General features: G+C 37.2%; 1 pseudogene across 1 annotated transcript; it reads left to right on the top strand.

Moving 5' to 3' along the window:
* The first annotated feature begins 19,861 nt into the window (after positions 1-19,861).
* On the top strand, positions 19,862-20,690 carry LOC308424137 (transformer-2 protein homolog alpha-like; annotated as a pseudogene). The gene has a single exon. The product of its transcript is annotated as a transformer-2 protein homolog alpha-like (transcript).
* The last annotated feature ends 1,154 nt before the right edge of the window (positions 20,691-21,844 follow it).

Raw genomic sequence — 21,844 nt, 5'->3', positions numbered from 1 at the left:
AGTCTTCTGCAAGGAAGAACACACCAAGTATTGTTCAGTGCTAAGTAGTCAGTCCTGAAAACCTACAGAGAACTAACATTGTATGTTCTCAATAGGTTATATTTAGTAAAATATGTGTACATACAAATACTTAATGCATACATCAACAATTGATGAAAAAGAGAGGCAGTGAATTTGAAGGAAAACAAAGGGGATTACATGAGAATGTTTAGGGTGAGAAAATGAAAGTAAGAAATGTAATCAAATTATAATTTCTGAAAGAAAATACGTTTTTGCATGGTTGGAGGTGTGGCAGCAAACATTAGAAACTGAGGCAAGCATGGAGCTCAGAGCAACAAACTGAAAGCACACATATCTGATTTCAGGCATGTATTAGACAGGGAGAACATCTGTGAGAAGTGTCACTTAATTCTCATACCTGCTTCCAGTGATACATCATTTCCAACAAAGGCTATATCCTTCAAGCTTCATTAAAAATTAACATCAACTGATGTCCAAGAATTCAAATACTCAAATTTATAAGAGATATTTCATTCAAAACACCAGAGTAGATCTACACCAGCAATATTGAGAATTAGTGTAGCCCGTAGAACCTATCTGTTGGATTTTTTTAGATTTGTGCCCATATGGGCATATGGGATTTCCAGGGAAACCATCTAGAAACTATTACAACTGTAAATGTTCAGGGCATCAGACTTAGATTTACCTTTTTTGCTAAGCAACAAATACTAGAAAGTATATATAGTCTCTCTGAGGCTAGACACTTCCTCTCCCACTGAGGCCAAACCAGGCAGCCCAGCTAGAATAACACCTCCCACAATACAGCTAAGAGTTTTTGGGAACATACTCCAGTTGTTCAGGACCCACATGAAGACCAAGCTGCATATCTACTACATAGCCTCTGCGACAGGCACCATGATGGGTGTCCTTTGAAATGTAGGAACAAGATAGCCTTCGTTGTTTAATGGAGTATAGAGAAATGAGTCTCTTACAAACTAAATGTGTTCTCCCTCAAATAATATACTGATGTTCTGACCATTTCTTGGGTTGATGACACTGGGAGATAATTGGGTTTAAATGCAGGCATGAGAAAAGAGATTCACCCACCAAGGGAATGATAACATTTTAAGAAGAGTGTCTTTTCTCTATGTACATGGGTATGACTACACATTATGAATGTAATCTCAAAAAGAGCACTAAACCAAGGACCAAATCAACAGATGACCCTGAATACATAGCTCTCCCTAGCAGTGGGACACAAACATTGTTTAAACCTGCCAGACTATGGCTTCAGTAGCATGGAAAAGATAAGCAGATAAATCTGTATTTTGACCAAGTCCATGTGATTTTTTGCTCTGTCCACTGTCTTACAGAAATGTTCTCTAAATTGCTGGGTTCTAACACTTAACTTCTGGACCTAAACCAGTGCAAAGTAGAGACAGGAAGCAAAGAACCAAAGATTTCTTTTGATGTTAAAAAAAACAAAACAAACAAAATACTAAAATAAATAACAACAAAAAACATTGAATAATAGTTACAGCAATTATTACTTCTTTACCAGAGGATGTTCATGATAATCAAACTTAGAGATGTCTTAGAGCAAGGAACATAAAAGATTTGAAAACACATGCTACTTTTCTCACTCTTTAGACAGGAACTCTCACCTAGACTTACATGAAGTTGATGGTGAAATTTGAGTTGAACCAGGAAGAGGACAGTTTATAGATTTTGGATTCCCAATTTATTATTATTTCCATGGTCTTCTCATCAGAAACCTTATTTGACCTAATTTTGAGGTGTTGCTTTAGGCCTTTCTTGGAGGAGCTTATTACATTGAATCCCGACACCCCCACCACAGTTGCCACCTCTGTTTCAAGTTATGGGCCATGAATCTTCAGTGCATGCCTCAAAGCATGGCTTCCTTCTCTCTCTTAGATATGGGAGCACACATGCTCATTTATGTTCACATTTTTCTTCATATCTTTAACTGATTTCGACTAGACTACAAAATTTAATGGAGATTTAGAGCCAGATATGGTGGTGCATGTCTTTAATCTCTGCACCCAGGAGGGAGAATCAGAAAGATCTGTATGAGTTCAAAGCCTCTCTCATCTACATAGTGAGTTTTCGGCTAGTCAAGACTTTATACAGTGAGACACTATAGAATAAACCATAGACTTGAGAATATATTACATTTTATAAAGAATCCAGATAGACTGGGTTTTGTCCCTAGACAAACGAAACCAGAAATCCTGATATTATTTTCCAGCTAAAATAGGACAGTAATATGCCTCCCCTTAAAGACTCAGTATGGGTGAAGAATTTTTGGTTGAGGTGTCTGGCATTTTTCCCTTCTCCCCTGCATTGGTAGATACAGCATTACTGAAATTTACAAGCCGATGTCCAACATGCTGTGTAAACCTGCTCCTTCAAACTGTTAATGGCAGTCATGATTCTTGTCCATTAAAGTCAGTTTCCAGCTCTTGTCCGTTGAGTTGCTTGCAGTGTCTGAAAATATGACAGGAATGATTTTCAAACATCCCAGACTGGACTTCATAGATGCCAGTTCGTCACACAACCTTCTCAACATTCAGTATCTCTAAAGATTCCCCCCCATAAATCTCTGCTGAGAGGGAAGTTATCTTTTCTACATGTCATGGTTCAAGGCATTCCGGGTTATATGATTCAGGGAGTAAAACCAGAACTGCTCTTCAAGGAAACATCACTTCTAGTGTGACTTCTGAGCCAGGGAACATTACCCCTCCTACATGAGCTCACAGCAGTTGTGCTTCTATCTGCAGATCCTTCATCTTCTTTTTTTCTAATGGACTTTTGAAAGGCAGGAGCCTATTCACTCAAGTGTAATAGCCATAAATTCCCTGTAAAACCCTGTCAACTTGGGTGGACAGCCAGGGACATAAAGCTGCCCCTGGCCATGCTTTCAATTATGAAAGACAATTTCAGTGTATAGGTGAGTTCATGTTTGTAACATGACAGCTGTTGTGTGGCAATCCGATTCTCCTATGGATGCATGGAAATGGTGTTCTTAGTTTTCCTCAAGTGTTAGTCCCAGAAAAGTGTAGGAGTTGCTCCAGTTGGTTGCAATGTTGTGCTCCTGATGCTTCATCAAGGACAACCAGTTTACTTGTTAGTCTCTTCCATGTGCACTTGGAAGTTGGGGTTCAGACTGTGCCTGGTTTTCATTTCTAAAATGTAAGACAATACTGACTATGTAGATGATGATAGAAATGTAACGACTCAGCATTTCAAACAGGACTGACTTCAGAACCTATATTTGTTAAGCCTGACTATGGCCCTAAGCACAAATCCCCTGCTGATTTTGTGATACTTACCAGAAAATACTCAGATAAACCTTATCTCCCTGTGGCAAAGGTGTAGTGGCCCACCTGTGATTTCATCAGCTGTCATACCCAAAGTGAGTTTTTTCTAACTTCTTTAGTCACTTACCATGATTGTTCACTGCAAATTCACTCCTTAATTTTGCCTTTAATTGAGGCCTCTTTTCTCAAAAAGAGATTATGCCTCACCAGAAACCCTGTAAACAGTGACCTTGTAAGCATCAGGTGAAAACCTTTATTGTCAAATTAGAGATGCATCAAATCCTTCCTTCCGCCTAATTAAGACTTGTTAGAGATGACGCCTATCTAGAAAAACTTGTAGCTTCACCAAGCTTGGACCATCTACTATATTAAGAAATCTGGAAGTTTCTATTTAACAAACTTCTTCACCATGTTTTCAGCATATGGCCTTGGGAAGATTAAGGAGTAACTTTAAGCCTTATCTTCTACTTTTGCAGAACAGGAATAAGCAAGCTTCCTGTAGATTCATGGTAGGAGGGAATGACATAGAGGTGTAAGGTGTCCAATAGATCAGGGTTTTCAGTGCATGGTAGTTCTCATTATAAAGCTACCTCTCTCTGATTTCATAAATACATTTTCTGCAATCTATTATCAAAGTTTTGATAAAAATCAGCATATACTGGCATGTGGACTTCGCAAAGTGACATCTTTCTATATGCCTTTATCTTCATATATGACCTAAACTGTGACAGAAATCAAAGGAGCATTGCCTCATTATAAAGAAAAGAAATAGTTACGATCTGAAAAGATGACTCAGTGGTCGAGAAGTAATAGTGTGAAGCAACTTCTGGTCCAGTGAAGGTGCGTTTTCCCAACATAGAGGAATGCCAAGGCCCTGAGCTGGAGAGGGGGATTGGAAGAGGGTGCACCTTCATGACGACAAGTAGAGGGGAAGGGAGGATAGGAACCAGGAGAGAGGATAACATTTGAAGTATAAATACAGAGATTATCCATTAAAATAATTTAATAAAAAAATAGCAGTGCTCTTCTAGAGGATCCAAGTTTTGTCTTTGAACACTGGAGTTATGTGGTTCAAAATTCCTGTAACTTTAATGAGACATCTTTGGCCCACAGGCTATCTACACTCACATGAATGTACTTGCACACACACACAGACACACACACACACACACACACACACACACACATGTATGTACAGACTGAGAAAAAAAAGAAAATGAAATAAATATAAGGAAAGAATGAAGAAATTGAAAGAAAAAATGGTGAATTTTGTAGAGTGACAAAGTCCCATGTGTCAGAGCCAGACAGAATGTCACATGTTGGTGAATCAAAAATCCTTTCACAATGCTTGCTTCCTAAGTCCTGAGCTATTCTGATAAGAGTTTGGTTCTCTTTTTCTCTAGACCCTCTCCATCGCTTTACAAGGATCCTATGTTAGAATTTTCCTTGCTGAAAAAGATAGCCTGAAAAGACTATGGGAGATTTTCTTCACTGCATCAGAAGTTTCAGTCCATCATTCTGGGGAAGAGAGGCACCACACAGAAGCTAGCCTTAGGGTAACAGGAAGCAGAGAGAAAGTGTCTGCACCATCTACCTTCACAATTACCGACTATGATTGGGATCCTCCATGCTAGTGGGTATTGCCACTCATATTCAAGGTAGATCTCCCCATTTTACCCAATCTTTTCTGGAAATACACACTCACCATCCAGGCATATGCTTTGCTAATCTTGAGGTGCTTCTTGTTGAGTTAGTATTAACCCTTAACAAACCCTCTCCTGCCACTGGAACTTTTTCTTGATCAGTATCTTGACTTCTGAAAATATGAGCTTTTAATAAACTCCTTTAACATCTTTTTATTTGATTATTTATTTTTTAGATTTATATCTCAATCGCAGAACCTTTTCTTTTACGTCCCCACTCACTCGCCCCTTTCCCTTCATGACCCTTTCCTTTCACCTTTACCCCAATACCATAAATCACTGCAGGACTATCATATCCTCTCCCTCTGAAGCCAGAAATGGCAACCCAGTTTAGGGCATACAATCCACAGGCAGGTAACTCTCCTGCTCCTTCAACATATTTTTATGTCTAAGCTTCAAAATATTAACTGTCAGTTCAAAGTGATCTTGGTTTTCATTGGAGACATAGAATGATTCATTATGCCAAACCCAAAAGGTCAGGGAATGTAATTGTTCATGGTGATATGACAGGGAATGGAATAAATTTTGAGATGGGGTGACAGTGTCAGATCTTGTAGCCACTGCAACAGTTTTAGCTGGTCAGAGAAAAAATACCAAGTTTTCTCCCCTGTGTAAATGTGGTTTATTTAACAATTCTGTTAATCACACAGACCAGGTCCTGAAGCATCTCGGGAAACTGCATATCTGGAGCTAAACTTAGTAAGCGTTCATATTCTATAAATGGATAGTTTGGGGACATGTTGAACTGAATATCTGGGTTAAAACACACATATAAATGTGCATATACGTATATTTAAAGATTTATTTTGAGTTTATGTGTGTGTGTGTCTGTGTTTGTGTGTGTGTGTAGAATACAGAAGTGTCTATAGGTGTCAGGAGAGGGTATAAGATTCCTCATGGCTTGAACTTAGAGGAAGCTATGAAATATAAAATGTGGGTGCTGGTAATCAAACTTCATCTGCAAGAACATTAAGTTCCCTTAACTACCAAAGCTTCTTTTTAGCTCCACAGTTGTATTTTCTGTGCAATTAAAGTGGACATTTATGGAATATGATAAAAATGATATAAATGATATTCTAAAATGCCTTGATAATTGTCACAGCATTTTAGCAACAATTCAATGCTTACACATTGTTTTTATCTTCTGAGACTAAAATTCTACTAAAGTGTGTAATAGTTATATAAATTCATTTTATACGGATATTTGATGATTGTGTGGTGTATTGATAGCCTATAAGCACACAGGATTTTATAAACATAGCAGCTTTACACATGTAATCTACAGATGGTAATGTAGATACTACATTATTGCTAAGCTTGTATTTTGTACCATTTCTTCTATTGCAAAATGTCAGTCAACACTCATCAGAGAGGATATAACTCTACATTTCAAACTTCCCCACACGACTATAGAGTTTATTTGCTTTTATCTTACCACATACCAGAACCTCCCACACTGGAGTTACTTTTATATGTGGATGGAAAGATGAAGATCTTGGAGCAGCACTGTTAGTTCTGATGGTTTCTTTTTCACATTTTATCTCACTGACATTATCTTTCATCATCTCTTTTTTAAAAGCCTGCTGCTTCACTTTTTTATTCCCTGAGCACCTGCATAGGTAATGGGAGATCACGTGGGGCAATTAATTGGCAACATCCGAATCCTTGTCTGAGCTCACCAATAAATGAGATACAGACAGAATTTTCATCTCAGCACATAGACTCCATACTCTGGCCTCTTTTATAGTCAAGTCAGCCATCTGACTAGATTCTGCATAATGAGATGCAAAGATGTTAAGGGTCCAGCCAGTGAAGAGGTATGCGCTCTGTCTTTTATCTTCTAGTTTCTACAAAACCTAAGGGTGTTATTTTATGTGTAATTATGGAAGTCCCATTCTCAGAATGAATGAGTATGTTACACTCTGCGCATTTAGGAATACCGAGCCATTGCTTTCACCTGGGACATATACAAATAACTAACAGCAACAACCACAAAAAATAAACAAAAACAACAGCAAAAGCTAAACACTAAGGAAAATAAATAGTTAAAGATTGGAGCATGGAATTAGACACAAGGTTCTCAAAAGAATAAACAAATGACTGAGGTGTTTTTTTATTGTTCGTCATATTTAGTCATTGGGGAAATATAAATTAAAACTACTTTTGATCCTGTTTTACATGTACTTTATGCTCATTTTAACTAGTAAGATCTTAATGCACACTATCAAACTTCTAAAAAAAAAAACCAAGCACTGACAAAATGTATTCGTATACTTTTATGCAAAAATGCTTATAATTTGTACATTTATTTTTGTTTTTTAAAATAAAGTTGTTAAAAAAATAAACTAAAATTATAAAATTCGGAAAAAAAACTACTTTTGAATTTTATCATACTCCGGTCAGAATGGCTAAGATCAAAATAACAAATGCTGATGTCTTTGTACAGAAAGGAGAATATATGTTCATGCTGGTGGGAGTATAGACTGGTAGAGCCGCCATGAAAATCAATGTGGAGGCTCCTCAAAATGCTAGAAATAGATCTACCATAAGCTCTAGCTTGACTCCTTGAGAAGCACATACTCAAATAACTGTTTCCACCTACTGAAATATAAGATCGTTTGCATCCATTGCTGCCTGGTTCATAATAGCAATGAACCAGAAATAAGCCTAGATGCCCATCAACAGATGCACAGATAATGAAAATGTGACATGCATAAATAATGGACTGTTAATTGGCTATAAAGAAATAAAGAGCTCTGAACACCCCAGAAACAACTCACAGACTATATGAAGTTCAAGAAAAAGATAAAGGCCAAAAAGAAAAAGAAAAAAAAAACATTATGCTTAATTTTTACACAGCAAGAAAACTTTGACTATTTCCAGGTTACATCTTGTTTTACATGTACTTTATGCTCATTGTAACTAGTAAGATTTTAATGCACACTATCAAACCTTAAAAAAAATCAAGTACTGACAAAAATGTATTTGTATACTTTTATGCAAAAATGCTTAAAATCTGTACATTTATCTTGTTTTTTTAAAATAAAGTTGTTCAATTTTTTTTAAAAAAAAAAGAAATAAAGAGTTAGAAATTATCATTCCAAATGAGGTAAGCCAGAACTAATAAAATACCCAACAGTGGGGAGAAGAAATTTGTAAATTCCATGTCCAATAAAATGACAGGGCACCAAATGGAAGGATAGGGTTGTCATACAACAGTCAAAAACTCTCACCCAATATTGTTCTTGTCTGAAAAAAAAACAAACAAACAGAAAAACAAAAAACAAAAAAACAAAGCAACAAAATGGAGGAGAACCTGAGAAAAAGGAGATCCAGCAACAACCCTAAATTCGTACCCAGTTCAAGGGGAGGCCCAAGTTCTGACACTATTACTGAAGCTATAGAGCACTCAAAGATGGAGGGCTATCATGAAAAGCCAACAAGCAGCTGAAAGTGTCAGATACAGATATTTGCACTCAACCAATGGACAGAAATGGATGACCTCTGTGGCTGAATTAGGGAAAAGCTGGAAGAAGCTGAGGAGGAGGGAGACTCTAGAGGAGGACCAGTAGTCTCAATTAACCTGAACCCTTGAGATTTCCCAGACATTGGGCCACCAACCGGGCAGCACACACCAGCTGATATGAGGCCCCCAACACACATACAGCAGAGGACTGCTGGTTCTGGGTTCAGAGAAGATGCACCTAACCCTGGAAACACTGTATGTCTCATGAAGTGGTGAGGTCTGTTTCGGGGGGGGGGTAAGTGAGGGGATGTGGTGGGGAATTGAAGGCATGGACGTCCTGGTACAGATGGGGGAGGAGGTATGGGATGTGGAACAGTCAGAGTGTAGACTTGGAGTGGGATAAAATCTGGATTGTAAGAAAAGATCAAATAACATTAAAAAAAATACACCATATTCTACCTTATATGTGACTGCTAGACTGGAATACTTTAGATATGTGTTCTTAAATTGGAGAACCAACAGAAGGGTAGACACTAGTAAGGAGCCCTGGGGGTAGAATTACAAGGGAAATAAGATAGAATGCAGGCAGTATAAGTTATTGAACAAGAAGAGTTAAATGGGTTGACTGATGGGGCACAGATTAGAGTAGAACGGAATAACTAACACTGAATAATTTTAAAAATTTACTACTGTAAACACTTTCTAAAATAAATTCATATAGAAAATGGCTTTCAATAATATTTTCTCATAATGCCTCATAATAATGTTAGAAAATACTTTCCCTAGATATCATAAACCATCAAATAAAACGCGTAGTATCTGAAATGGGTTATAATTTTTGTGTTCCAGGTTATTGGGGTCTCAAAGATCCCATTAGTACTGACTATTACAGTTGTACCTGGATGCTCTCCAAAACTGATAGCAGGACCCTATTGACAAAGATATCATGTAACCGAGTTCTGGGACACAAAGAAGTAAACCTGGTACTGACATGAAAGTTTCACCCCTACTGGCTAGCTTTCATAATGCTGCAAAGTGCTATGTATAATACCAGGTAATAAAGTAATCAACAGTCTTATTTGGGTGGGAAATTTGTTACAGTAAACATCTGGATGAGCAAGACATACCCACTGGTACAAGAGCAGCACTTGTGCTATAGGAGTAACCAACCCCTTTCTGCTTGAAGTTCAAACTTGATTTACCTAATAGAATATCTGCTTGGTACTGTTAACTGGGATATAAAACCATGGCTGGTTAGGTCACAGGCTCCAGAAGAGGAACTAATACTAAATATATACACTAATGAAATGACCCCTGAACTCTAAGCTCTATACCCATCAGTTAGTGCATCTCTCAACTCTCAACTAAAAAGGGTTTTATTTTACAGTAGAAATGAGTACTCCAGAGCCCCGTAACTACACAATGTGTAGAGAGTAAAAGATATTGAGTGCCCAGATCTGAGGACAGATATATTGCAACTTCCACTCTTAAGGTTCAAAGATTATTGTGGAAGAGAGAAGCAAAAACATTGTAAAAAGTCAGAGACTGTGAGTATGTACAATTTGCTGAACATGACAGGGTTGTTGCACATATCAACTTGCACATGTATGTAACAGCAAACCAGAAGATTAAGGCGGACAAAATTTCACTATGAACATGAGAAAGAATCATGAAACTCCAGCTTTTGCAGTAGAGCTGTCGTAACGTCTGAGCGGCATCCCATACTTCAGTAACTGTAGATGGGTGAAAGCAACCCCTAGAGTTTGAACACATGAATCTTGGGAGGAAGAATATTGGAGGAATAGGGAAAACACCGAAGGAAACTGAAAGGGGGTGGATTTGTATCATTCAAATATATTTTGTGGGACTTCAAAATAATGAAATAATACCTTTATTTTTATCATTTCAATGAAATGAAGAAATTGATAAATAAAAGATGCTAACCATGAACATCTTACTGTGGACACCTACCATTCAGCTGCAGTGAGGGAAGTCCTATGTAATAACTACTTTTCTTTGCATTGTGACTAAATACATGGTAAAAGCAGTTTTATTGCAAATGTGTTTGTTTTCTATCATGGTTTGAGGATACAGTCCTTCATGGTAGGAAAAGCTTACTCAGAAATGGCTCTAATTGTACTGTTATTGATATAAGGCCTAGACTATTGTATATAGTCTGAAAGCAGGGAGAGAGAGAGAGAGAGAGAGAGAGAGAGAGAGAGAGAGAGAGAGAGAGAGAGAGAGAGCTGATACTCATATGTCTTCTTCCATTTTTAAAACATTCTTATTTGTCTAGGGTTCCATGGGATTAAGCTTATAGCAATTACAGCTCCTGGAAGGCAATACCTCTACATTCATGTACTTGTGTCAGTGATTCTAAAGATGCGATTCTAAGAATTATTTTCCCTTAAGAATTGGTTTCTTAAGAAGACCTAAGGCTGTCATACATTTGAACATCTGTGTCTAGAGAGTGGCACTTTCTAAGTTGCAGTTGGAGATAAGCATGTGTGTGTGTGTGTGTGTGTGTGTGTGTGTGTGTGTGTGTGTGTGTGTGTCTGTAGTACAGAAAATGGGACTCTTTAAAAGATAAGGTTTTAAGAGCTCTACAATGAAAAAAAAGACTATTTTTAATAGTGAATTAGCTAGTCAGAGAAGGATAGTAGGTAAAAAAAAGACCATAACAGCATAAAACAAAAATAATATCCATACATGGGAATTATTTCCAGGAGTTCAAGGTCAAGATTCTCAAGTTCACAGATAGCTTTGTCTTACAATTTATACATACATACATATATATATATATATATATATATATATATATACATATATATATTTATTTATTTATTTATTTATTTATTTATTTAAGGGTAAATATTTCTTTCTCAAACAAATGTAAGGATGCTGTGTCATTTGGGCAACACAGAGAAAATCTGATTTGTGCTCAGTCAGACAACTGGTAGAATTTAAAGTCCTTCAACTGTATGGCTGGCACATCCAATCTTGTTGGCAGCACACAGAAGGAGATTCTTGAATTCTAGTTCCCTCTCGTGGGTCACTCATTTCCATGGCACTTCTCTTTTTATTTTGAAAGACTGCAAGAGCAAATCTGATTCATTTCATGTCAAAATAACTGGTCCTTCTTCTCTTTTGTTGTATATGTCTTCGAGTATAGCTATAACATTCATTGTATCTAAAGACTGGTATTATTATATTATTCTCAATAAGTTGACCTAAACTAATGTCATAGGCCCAATGTCTGTGCCCTTTGAATGTCATTGTTTACCTACATTCATATTGACACAGGTTCTAGGAAAAGGGGAATGAATATCCTGTACAAAGCTGATTTTTTCTATTTATCATATCACCTTACAAGTAATCCACAGCCTTACTTAGATAAAATAATGATAAGTTAATATCATTTAATACATCTATTTTTTCCTTAAAAATTTATTTAAAAAAACAGAGATACATGTACAGATTATTAAAAACATTTTAGCATAAAAATATATGAATATATTTTTGTCAGTACTTGATTTTTTTAAAGGTTTGATAGTATGCATTGAAATCTTACTATTTACAATGATCATAAAGTATATGTAAAACAAAACATTACATGGAAATAGTCCAAGGTCTCTTAGTGTGTAAAGAATAAAAATAATAATTTTTAACTACCAAAATTGCCGCAAGGCTATCTTCTTAGCTCTTGAGTTATTAATGATTTAAGGTCTAGGTGTTCTTCACTCTGAGAGGGTGTTATACACATACTGTTTTTTTTTTTTTTTTTTTTTTTTGTTTGTTTTTTGGGGTGTTTTTTTTTTCTTTTTTTTTTTTCTAAAAAGGACTAAGGCTTTCACATTTTGGCCCATTTTTGGTTTTTGTTTTTGTTTTTTGTTTTTGTTTTTTTTTTTGAACTTCATATGGCCCATGAGTTGTTTCTTGGGTGTTCAGAGCTTTCTGGGGCTAGTATCCAATTATCTGTTTCTGCATATTATGTCTGTTCTTTTGTGACTGTGTTACTTCACTCAGGATGATATTCCCTAGATGATGCATAAAATTTCCTAGAAATTTTATAAAGTCATTGTTTCTAATAGCTGAGTAGTACTCCATTGTGTAAATATAACACAATTTTTGTATCCATTCATCTACTGAAAGACATCTGGGTTCTTAATACATCTTTGCTTCTCTCTTGCCAAAGATACCATGTGTGTCAGGGTTTAGGTACTGAGATCTGCAGATAAACTAATTTTTTTTCTGTCCTCTTTTCTCTATACACTGCCCATTTTTTAACTCTTCCTCCTTTCCTTTCTCTTCCCTTCATGCTCTCTGACTGATTTCTGTTTACCTTGATTTCTAAGAGGGATTAAATCCTAGCTCACTCTAAGGGTGTTTATGGATCCTTGGCACTGTGGAGACCTTGTTTCAGGCTTTGATTTGGAGGTTCTGTATTTTTTCCAGGAACAGAAACTGTCTTTTGATGATGTGCGAGTCAGAGCCTTTAGGTTTGTCCACTATCATCTCTCTCTATCTGTGCCTTAAGGACTTTAAGTCACTTTCACATCACATAAAAACAAAGACAGTCTTGGTTTTTGATGTGTGTTTTCTGAGGAGAGTTACCTCTCAGACCCCCTTGTGTCATTACCAATGCCCAGTTGCAAAGTTCAGGCGAAGAGGACAGCTTACCAGGTGTCCTACTCTTTCCAAGAAAACAAGGGTAGAAGGCACATGGTTGCTGTCTTCCAAAACAACACAAATCACTGATCCACTTTTAATTTTTTTTTTAAATTGGATTATAATAGAATTTCATGATTTCCCTTTCCTACTCTTCTCTCAAAACCCTTCCATATACCCTTCCTTTCTGCCTTTCAACTCGTGACTTTGTTTCTCATTAATTGTTGATGAATACATGAATATAACTTGTCCTGTTATTATAATTTTTCCTGTTCATATGTCTTTAGGCACCAGGTGTAATCAGTTCATTTTTAAGACTCTGGGAACTGGTAGTGAAAAAATCGCCTAAACTTTTTTCCATAATGGCCGCCAGTGCTCAGTCGTTTTTATTCTCCTTTCTATGCCTAAGGAATGTCATTATTCCCAGGTTTGTGTTGTTCACAATTAGTGTTGTGATTGTGCCTGACAACCAAACAAGAGCAGAAATGAACCAAGTTGCTTCTGTGCTGTAGCGGGGAATCACTACCACAGGACTTTAAAATGCCTTATGCTAGAAACTGCATGGGACTATTAAAACCATGAAGGACAAGTATCCTAGCTCACCAGCTCACTGAGTTTCTACAAAACAAGCAAACAAACAAACAAACAAAAAGCGATGCTTTGGGACACTGTATCTAAATGTTCTGATGAGACATTTGGGTCTGCTCTTATGACAGCAGATTGTAAACCATAATGCTAGTGACTCCCTATTTATTTTTTACTTGCTTCAGCAACAGAATGAGTTTCTATTTGTTTTCCTTATCAATAATTATATCTTTACTGAAACCAGAGAAATGGATAAACAGTTACAAGCATTTGTTCTTCTTGTAAAGGACCCAAGTACAGGCCCCCAGCTTCCACATGTCAGTTTATAACTTCCTAGAACTTAATTCCCCTCTTCTTTTTATCTGTATGCATGTAGTATAAATATGTGTATGCATGTTTATACAAGCATGCATTCAATAGACAGACAGACAGACAGTCAGGCAGGCAGACAAATGCATTATGTCCAGAGCCAGGCTTGGGAATAAAGGGATAACATATATAGACATTGTTTTGAAAAAAATTGCTCAGGAGTCTCATTTTCAAGAGGTGGTCTTGGAGTGTGAGGATGGTGTAGTATAGTTCAGTTTAAATATGTAAATATTTTCTAAAAATAATTCTATGTGTACAAATGAGACTCTTTGAAATAAGGGTTGAAAAGGTGGAGCTTTAAGACCACTCAGCAGTCACCAGCTTTTTCTGCTCATCTTACTCCTGAAAATGTAAGGAACTTCTCTTGCAGTTGTTTTAAGCTATTCTATATGGCATTCAGGGGACCAATTTGCAAAGTGCATAGGTCAGAAATTGAATATTTGGGATGTTTTCAACTATAGCAGAATCACAGTCTTTAATCCTGCTTCAAAAACTTGTTTTCCATGTTTATTGTTCTGCTAAGAAAGTCAAGCCTCAGCAATCTCTCTCTCTCTCTCTCTCTCTCTCTCTCTCTCTCTCTCTCTCTCTCTCTCTCTCTCTCTCTCTCTCTCAATTTCTCTCTCTCTCTCTCCATCACTCCCTCTTTCCCTTCCTTCCTCCCTCTATCCCTCCCTCCCTGCCCCCTTCTTCCCTCTATCTCCCTCTCCCCAGAGCATAAAACTTTAGGACCTAAAACATCAGGAAAATTAAAGTACAGTGGTTTTTGTATTTTACAAATGTTATTGTTACTCATGAAAAGCCATTTTGCATACATGGGTAGCAAATACGGTTTAGATTTTCTCTGATGATGAGTTTGAGGTCCACTATGTTTTATGATGTTGGAGCTATATCTCCAGATTTCAAAATGCTATTTAAAGGCTGCTGAGAGAACATTTAAGGTAACTCAAAAGTTTCATGAGTTCCCTTTATTCCTGTGGCAACAATGAAAATCATATTGGAATATTTGTCTTCTAACTTCTTTTCCCCAGAAACCAGGGCCAGGGCTAGGTGAAGATGGGGTCAGTGCGGTACTTCCTGTGCATATCACAAATGTAGGCTAAAAGAGCAGACTCAGTGATTGAGATAAATAAGACATGCTATTCTTTAACAAAAGGAATGAAGAAAAGTAAATGTATAATTTCAATAAGGCATGACCTACTGAATAATACCATGTGTATTACACAAACTCTAAATAGCTAAGAAAGACTCATGCTAATCTGGTTCTTATCATTATCTCGGTATTAATTTCATCATGTGGCTTTATTTGTATGTATTTCAAATATTTTATTGAAATACTGTCATCTAACAATCAAGGATTTGACATCCTTTTAAGTTTTGCACCAAAGGCAATTGCCACCCTCACCTGCCTAAATTCTGGTTCTGTCACTATATTCCCCTGTACAACAGGAGTATATACATTTTTGCTTCTAAGTAATCATATTGTATTTAAGTAAATCCTCCTCATTTAAAAAAAAAAAAATCTTGTGCCAGTCCTCTAAGCCATCCTGAACTTGGAAAGAATAAACAAACAAAGAGTGAAAAGAGAAATGAGCTCTCTCTAGCTGTTACCTTGGTACACTGTATATAAGTCTGCAGGACAATGGATCAGGTCTTTTCTTCAACTCTCAGAGAGTTCAGACAACTGGGTGCCTCACCACCATCAAAGACAAAGAAGCAAATAGATCTGCTTTTGCCTTTGCAGAAGTGTAGTAAGAATATAATGGTCTTGATTGATCTCTCTCTATGGCTACCATTGTGAACTGAATTATGCAGCCTCAGAAACTGTGACCAAGTTTTAAATTAACTCCTGTAACCAGGGGGAGATTCATCTACAATCTTTGCTGTAGGAGGACCAGAGCTCTTGGCTGGAACATAGATTCTATTTTTGAGCTCTTATATAGGGGTACAGAAACGTGAGGTGGAAACCTGAAGAAGGAGGCAATTCCAGGTCCCTTAGTCATTGGAACCATACTGATTAAGTCAGACAAGAGCTTAAACACTGCTCAGAGTGGAAGACCCTCACACATGCCAAGCTAGTTGTCTCTATCCTTGTAGGTTTTCTGACAGTGAATGTAATATATCCTGAAAACTGGTTCACTTGTGAGCAGTAACTAAGAATGGTGGATATTTAATAAGAATCTGTTTCAAAATAAAATAAAATAAACAAAACAAAATAAAACATAAATTAAAACTAATAGATGATAAGTAGATATATAAATAGATGATAGATAAAACCAGGACAAAACTTGCAGCATACAAATGCAGCTGTGCATAAGAGAAGATACAACATTATGAGAGTAAAGACTAGGACACTTAGCTCAAGAGGTAGGATCACCAAATGGAATTTGGATGTGCCATAACAATGCACAGGAGGTAGACAAGGTGTTTTTACTCAGAGGAAAGAATGCCCATGCACTGTCAAGCATAGTGCACTTAAGCTACACTCCCTGAGAATGGTTCTCACTGTTTCAGAAGGAAGAAGGCAGAGTCGGTGAGATTAAGTGCTTCAGGCAGTGGCACATAAGGGATGGGAGTTAGTTAGAAATTCTTGCTTTTTTTGATCCAAAACCCATGACCTGCAAATGTCAGTGAAATCATAAAGCATTAATTTCTATTCTTGAAAATATTTCTATGAAATATATTCTGATTATGATTTATGTTCTGTCATTTTCTAGATCCTGGAAAATGTGGACCAGTCAATAAAACTAGGCTAGCAATAAAAAATGTTTATCTCTTTATCTATCTCTCTTACATCTTATTTTACTTACGACAATGACCCCCCCCCCCACTCCCCATCAGAATGATTGAAAATGACAGTATATTCTTCATGTTGTGAATAACAATCACACACACACACACACACACACACACACACACACTGAGCTGAGTCCTATGTTAATTTGGCACACAAAATAGAGGTATAGGAAAAGCAGGGACTTCCTTTAAGACAATTCTTTCATAATATCTGTAAGGCACTTTCTTTTTTCTCTTTCAACTTTATTTATAAAAGAGAGACAGATATGTACATATTTTAAAGGCATTTTGGCATAATATTATATGAATATATTTTGTCAGTACTTAATTCTTTTAGAAGTTTGATAGTATGCAATGAAATCTACTACTTACCATAAGCATCAAGTACATGTAGAACAGAATGTAACATGAAAACAGAGTTTTATTGATGTATATAGATTAAACATATGATTTTTGAATAGCAAAAATTGCCACAAGGCTATTTTTTTAGCTCTTGGATTATTAATGATTTAAGGTCAGGTGTACCACACTTGAGAGGATGCTATATATTTTTTTTTTCAGAAGAACAGAGGCTTTGACATTTTGGCCTTTGTTTTTCTTGAGCTTCATATGGCCTGTGAGTTGTTTCTGGGGTATTCAGAGCTTTCTTGGGCTAGTATCCAAATATCAGTGACTGCATATTATGTATGTTCTTCTGTGACTGGGATACCTCACTCAGGATGATATTCTCTAGATGCATCCATTTTCCTAGGATTTTATAAAGTCATTGTTTCTAATAGATGAGTAGTACTCCATTGTGTAAATATACCACAATTTTTGTGTCATTCATTTACTGAAGGACATCTGGGTTCTTTCCAGCTTCTGGCCATTATAAATAGGGCTTGTATGAACATTGTGGTGCATGTGTTCTTATTGTATGTTGGAGCATCTATAGGGTAAATGCCCAGAAGTGGAATAACTGGGTCTTCAGGTTGAACTATGTCCAATTTTCTGAGGAACTTCCAGACTGATTTCCAGAGTGGTTGTACCAGCTTACAACCCCACAAACAGTGAAGAAGTGTTCCTTTTTCTCTGCATCCTCACCAGCATCGGCTGTGATCTGTTTTGAACTTAGCCATTCTGACTGGTGTGAGTTGGAATCTCAGATTTCTTTTGATTTGCATTCCCCTGATCACTAGGGATGTCAAGCACTTCCTTAGATGCTTCCTAGACATTTGATATTCCTCAATTGAGAATTTTTTGTTTATTTCTGTACCCCATTTTCTAGTAGGATTATTCGATTCTCTGGCATCTATCTTCTTGAGTTCTTTGTATATATTGTATATTAGACCGCTATCAGATGTGGGGTTAGTAAAGATCTTTTCCCAATCTGTTGGCTGCTGTTATGTTTTCTTGACAGTGCCCTTAGCCTGTAATGCACTTTCTTAATTAGGGAGGGCCTAACCCTGTTTGGGTAGGGGCATTCCTGGGCTGTCTGTCTTTCGTTATGTATAAATTAAGTTGAGTGAATCATCAAGGCATTAAGCAGAAGCCCTACCTCTCTATGGCCTCTGCATCAGCTTTTGCCTCCAGGTTCCTGTCATGACTTACTTTCATAATGAATGGCACTATGAAAGTGTAATTTAGGGGGCATCCAGAGCCATGAGTTTTCCTCATACTACTTCTTTCCTTGTATCCCATAAGTTTGGGCATGTTTACCTTAATTTTTGTTAAATTCTAAAAATTCTTAGTTTCTTTTTTTTTTTTCTTCCTTGACCATGTTATCATTGAGTAGAGCATTATTCAGCTTCCATGTTTATATGGGCTTTTTGTTGCTTTTGTTGTTATTGAAGACCAGCTTTGTCCATGATGATCTGATAGAATCCATAAGATTATTTTGATCCCCTTGTATCTGTTGAAGCCCATTTTGTGACAGACTGTATGGTCAATTTTGGAGAAGGTATTGTTAGGTGCTAAGAAGAAGGTACATTTTTTTTGTTTTAGGATAAGATGTCCTTTAGATGTCTGTTAAATACATTTGGATCATAAGGTCTGTTAGTTTCAATGTCCATTATGAGTGTTTTGAGGTACTTTATAGGGAACTGTTGACTTTTTTATAAAATGAGTATTGAGCATTTCCGAATGAAACACTAAAGCATACATGTTTCAAAGACAGTCACTTGCTAGTGGAAGAGAGGCAGGTTGGCATGTTGAGGGCAGATAGATAAGTACTCATACTGTTGGCAAGCACTTGCTCTCAAATTTGTGGCTTGAATTATCTCATTTCTTCTTTTGCTTCCTTTCTTCCTTTCTCCTCTCACTTCCGTTCTTTCTAAATTCAATGTAGATTTATGAGAATCTTAGTTCATCTCTCATGTGGTCAAGTATGCATATATGGGGAATCAAAAGAGATGAAGAAACCAACCTTTATGATGCTAATATCATGATTACAAGGCACAGAAATAAACAAATAAATGCACTGTGTGAGCATGTGCATATGCATGTACACACTATGTATTTATTATATCAACTGTTATATAATTACATAAAAACCACATCCTCTCCATATCAGAAAAAAAGCACAGCTAAATCTAAAATACTATCATCACAGAGTCAGAAGCATTGCTCCTAACAAATACTTTCTGCTGACTGTCAGTGTAAATAATAAACAAATCACGATGTTACTTCATATCTATACTTCTTCCAATGTTTCTGATTCTAATCCAACTTTCATAAGGCTTAAGTGTAGCTCCAAAGTATAATGTGAAGATGGTGTCTGGTGGTTTGAAAGGGAAATGTCGATTTTTGCCTGAATGTGCGAGTTAGTGGGAGTGGAGCGACCGGCCATTGTAGCCGTAGCCTTCTTCCTCCCCACAGTCTAACAGCGCGGTGACTAGGCCGTCGGTCCCCGAGCCGAGACATTTCTCTTATTTAGTTCTCAGGAGCACCTGGCCAACATGAGTGATAGAGAGGAGAACAACTTCGAGGGCAGAGTGTCTCGCTCTCAGTTAAAATCTCCAACTAGAACTCCTGCTCGTGTAAAATCAGAGAGCAGGTCAGGATCTCTTAGTCCATCAAGGGTTTCCAAACGTTCTGAATCCCATTCTCGATCAAGATCAAAATCCAGGTCAAGGTCAAGGAGGCATTCTCACAGATGCTACACTCGATCCAGGTCGCACTCTCATAGGAGACGATCTCGAAGTAGGTCCTGTACACCAGAGTATAGGCCGCGGAGGAGCCGGAGTCACTCTCCAATGTCTAACCGCAGAAGGCACACTGGCAGCGGGGCAAACCCAGATCCTAACACTTGCCTGGGAGTATTTGGCCTCAGTCTGTATACAACAGAGAGAGATCTTCCTGAAGTGTTTTCTCGATATGGACCTCTGAGTGGTGTGAATATTGTTTATGATCAGCGAACTGGGAGGTCGCGTGGATTTGCTTTTGTGTATTTTGAGAGGATAGATGACTCTAAGGATGGAGCTGGATGGCAGAAGAATTCGCGTGGATTATTCTATCACTAAGGGAGCACACACACCTATGCCAGGCATTTACATGGGCAGACCAACTCATAGCGGTGGTGTAGGTGGTGCAGGAGGAGGTGGTGGTGGCGGCAGCGGTGGTGGTGGTGGAAGGCGACGAGATTCTTACTACGATAGAGTATATGATCGAGGCTATGATAAATACGAAGATTATGATTACCGGTACAGAAGAAGGTCGCCCTCTCCTTACTACAGTCGCTACAGGTCACGATCAAGATCCCGTTCCTATAGCCCAAGACGCTATTGATACTGGAATGATTGTGCCCAAGGACTTTGCTTTTTCTTTTTCATTTTTGGATTTCCAAGCTTCCATTGCTTCCTAGTCCTTAAAAAAAAAAAAAAAAAAAAACAAAACAAAACAACAACAACAACAAAAACCTGGTTTAATTTAAACTATTCATGGGCAGTCACGTTGCTGTTTCCCACCCTTTGTTATACTCTTAAAGGTGTGATTGTCTTTTTAGTAGTTGAACATCTTGAGTAAAAAGGAGCGCCATGTTATGTTTTGTGCTTCTTTGCCAACTTCTTACTGTGAGGAAAGAAACCATCTTTTGAAAGCTTTTTCTGATGGATATTGTAGTAGACGTTAGAAGTCTGCGGTTATGACAAACTGCTCTTTAAGCTTTGGGGGAAGATAAATAACACTTTAGGTCAGTCATGTCAGGCTTGTCTGGAGCGGCATGGAACAGTTGAATCGTTGAATGTAGAAAGTTTGAAGCTCTAGGAAAAAATGTGGGACATTTCTTTTGAAGAGAACTTTGAACCTAAAAATTAAGTCACCTTTTAGAAGTTAAAAACTTGTAATTCCTATAAGACATGTTGTATTGAATTTACATGTTAAACCTTATAAACTTAAAGTGTGATCTTTATGTTAAATTTACGGAAACTTAAGTATTCCCTTAATCACTGAAGGACAACCTTTATTTATTACCTAGAACAATTGTATAACTTGCTGTTAGAATTTTGGTATTGGGACATTGGTTACATGGGTTATTGTATAGGATCCTGAAATACATGTGGAAGTGTAATTTCAAATAAACGTTAATTAAAAAAAGAAAAAAAAAGGGAAATGTCCCCGTTTGGCTTATGTATTTGAACACTAGGTGCCCAGGAAGTAGAACATTTTGAGAGGTCCTGGAAATTTAAGACGAAAAGTCTTGCTGGGGATGAACTTTGGTTCTTTCACTTCCTGTCCTTTTGTCTGTATATAAATAAAATAAGTCAGCTTCCTGCTCATGTCATGTTGGCATGCCGTCTTCCATATGTATGTACACATAAAGAAACTGAAGAGGGGCTGGCTGATAAGATGACTCAGTGGGAAAAGTTGCTTATGACCAAACATGATAACCTCAGTTTAATCTGTGAGACCTACATACTGACACTGGTAACAGTCTTCGGGCT

Source organism: Micromys minutus (genome assembly GCF_963924665.1).
Source record: "Micromys minutus genome assembly, chromosome: 1".
NCBI classification, from domain to species: Eukaryota; Metazoa; Chordata; class Mammalia; order Rodentia; family Muridae; genus Micromys; species Micromys minutus.
Note: the sequence above shows the minus strand (reverse complement) of the source record. Positions and strands in the feature narration are given on the sequence as shown.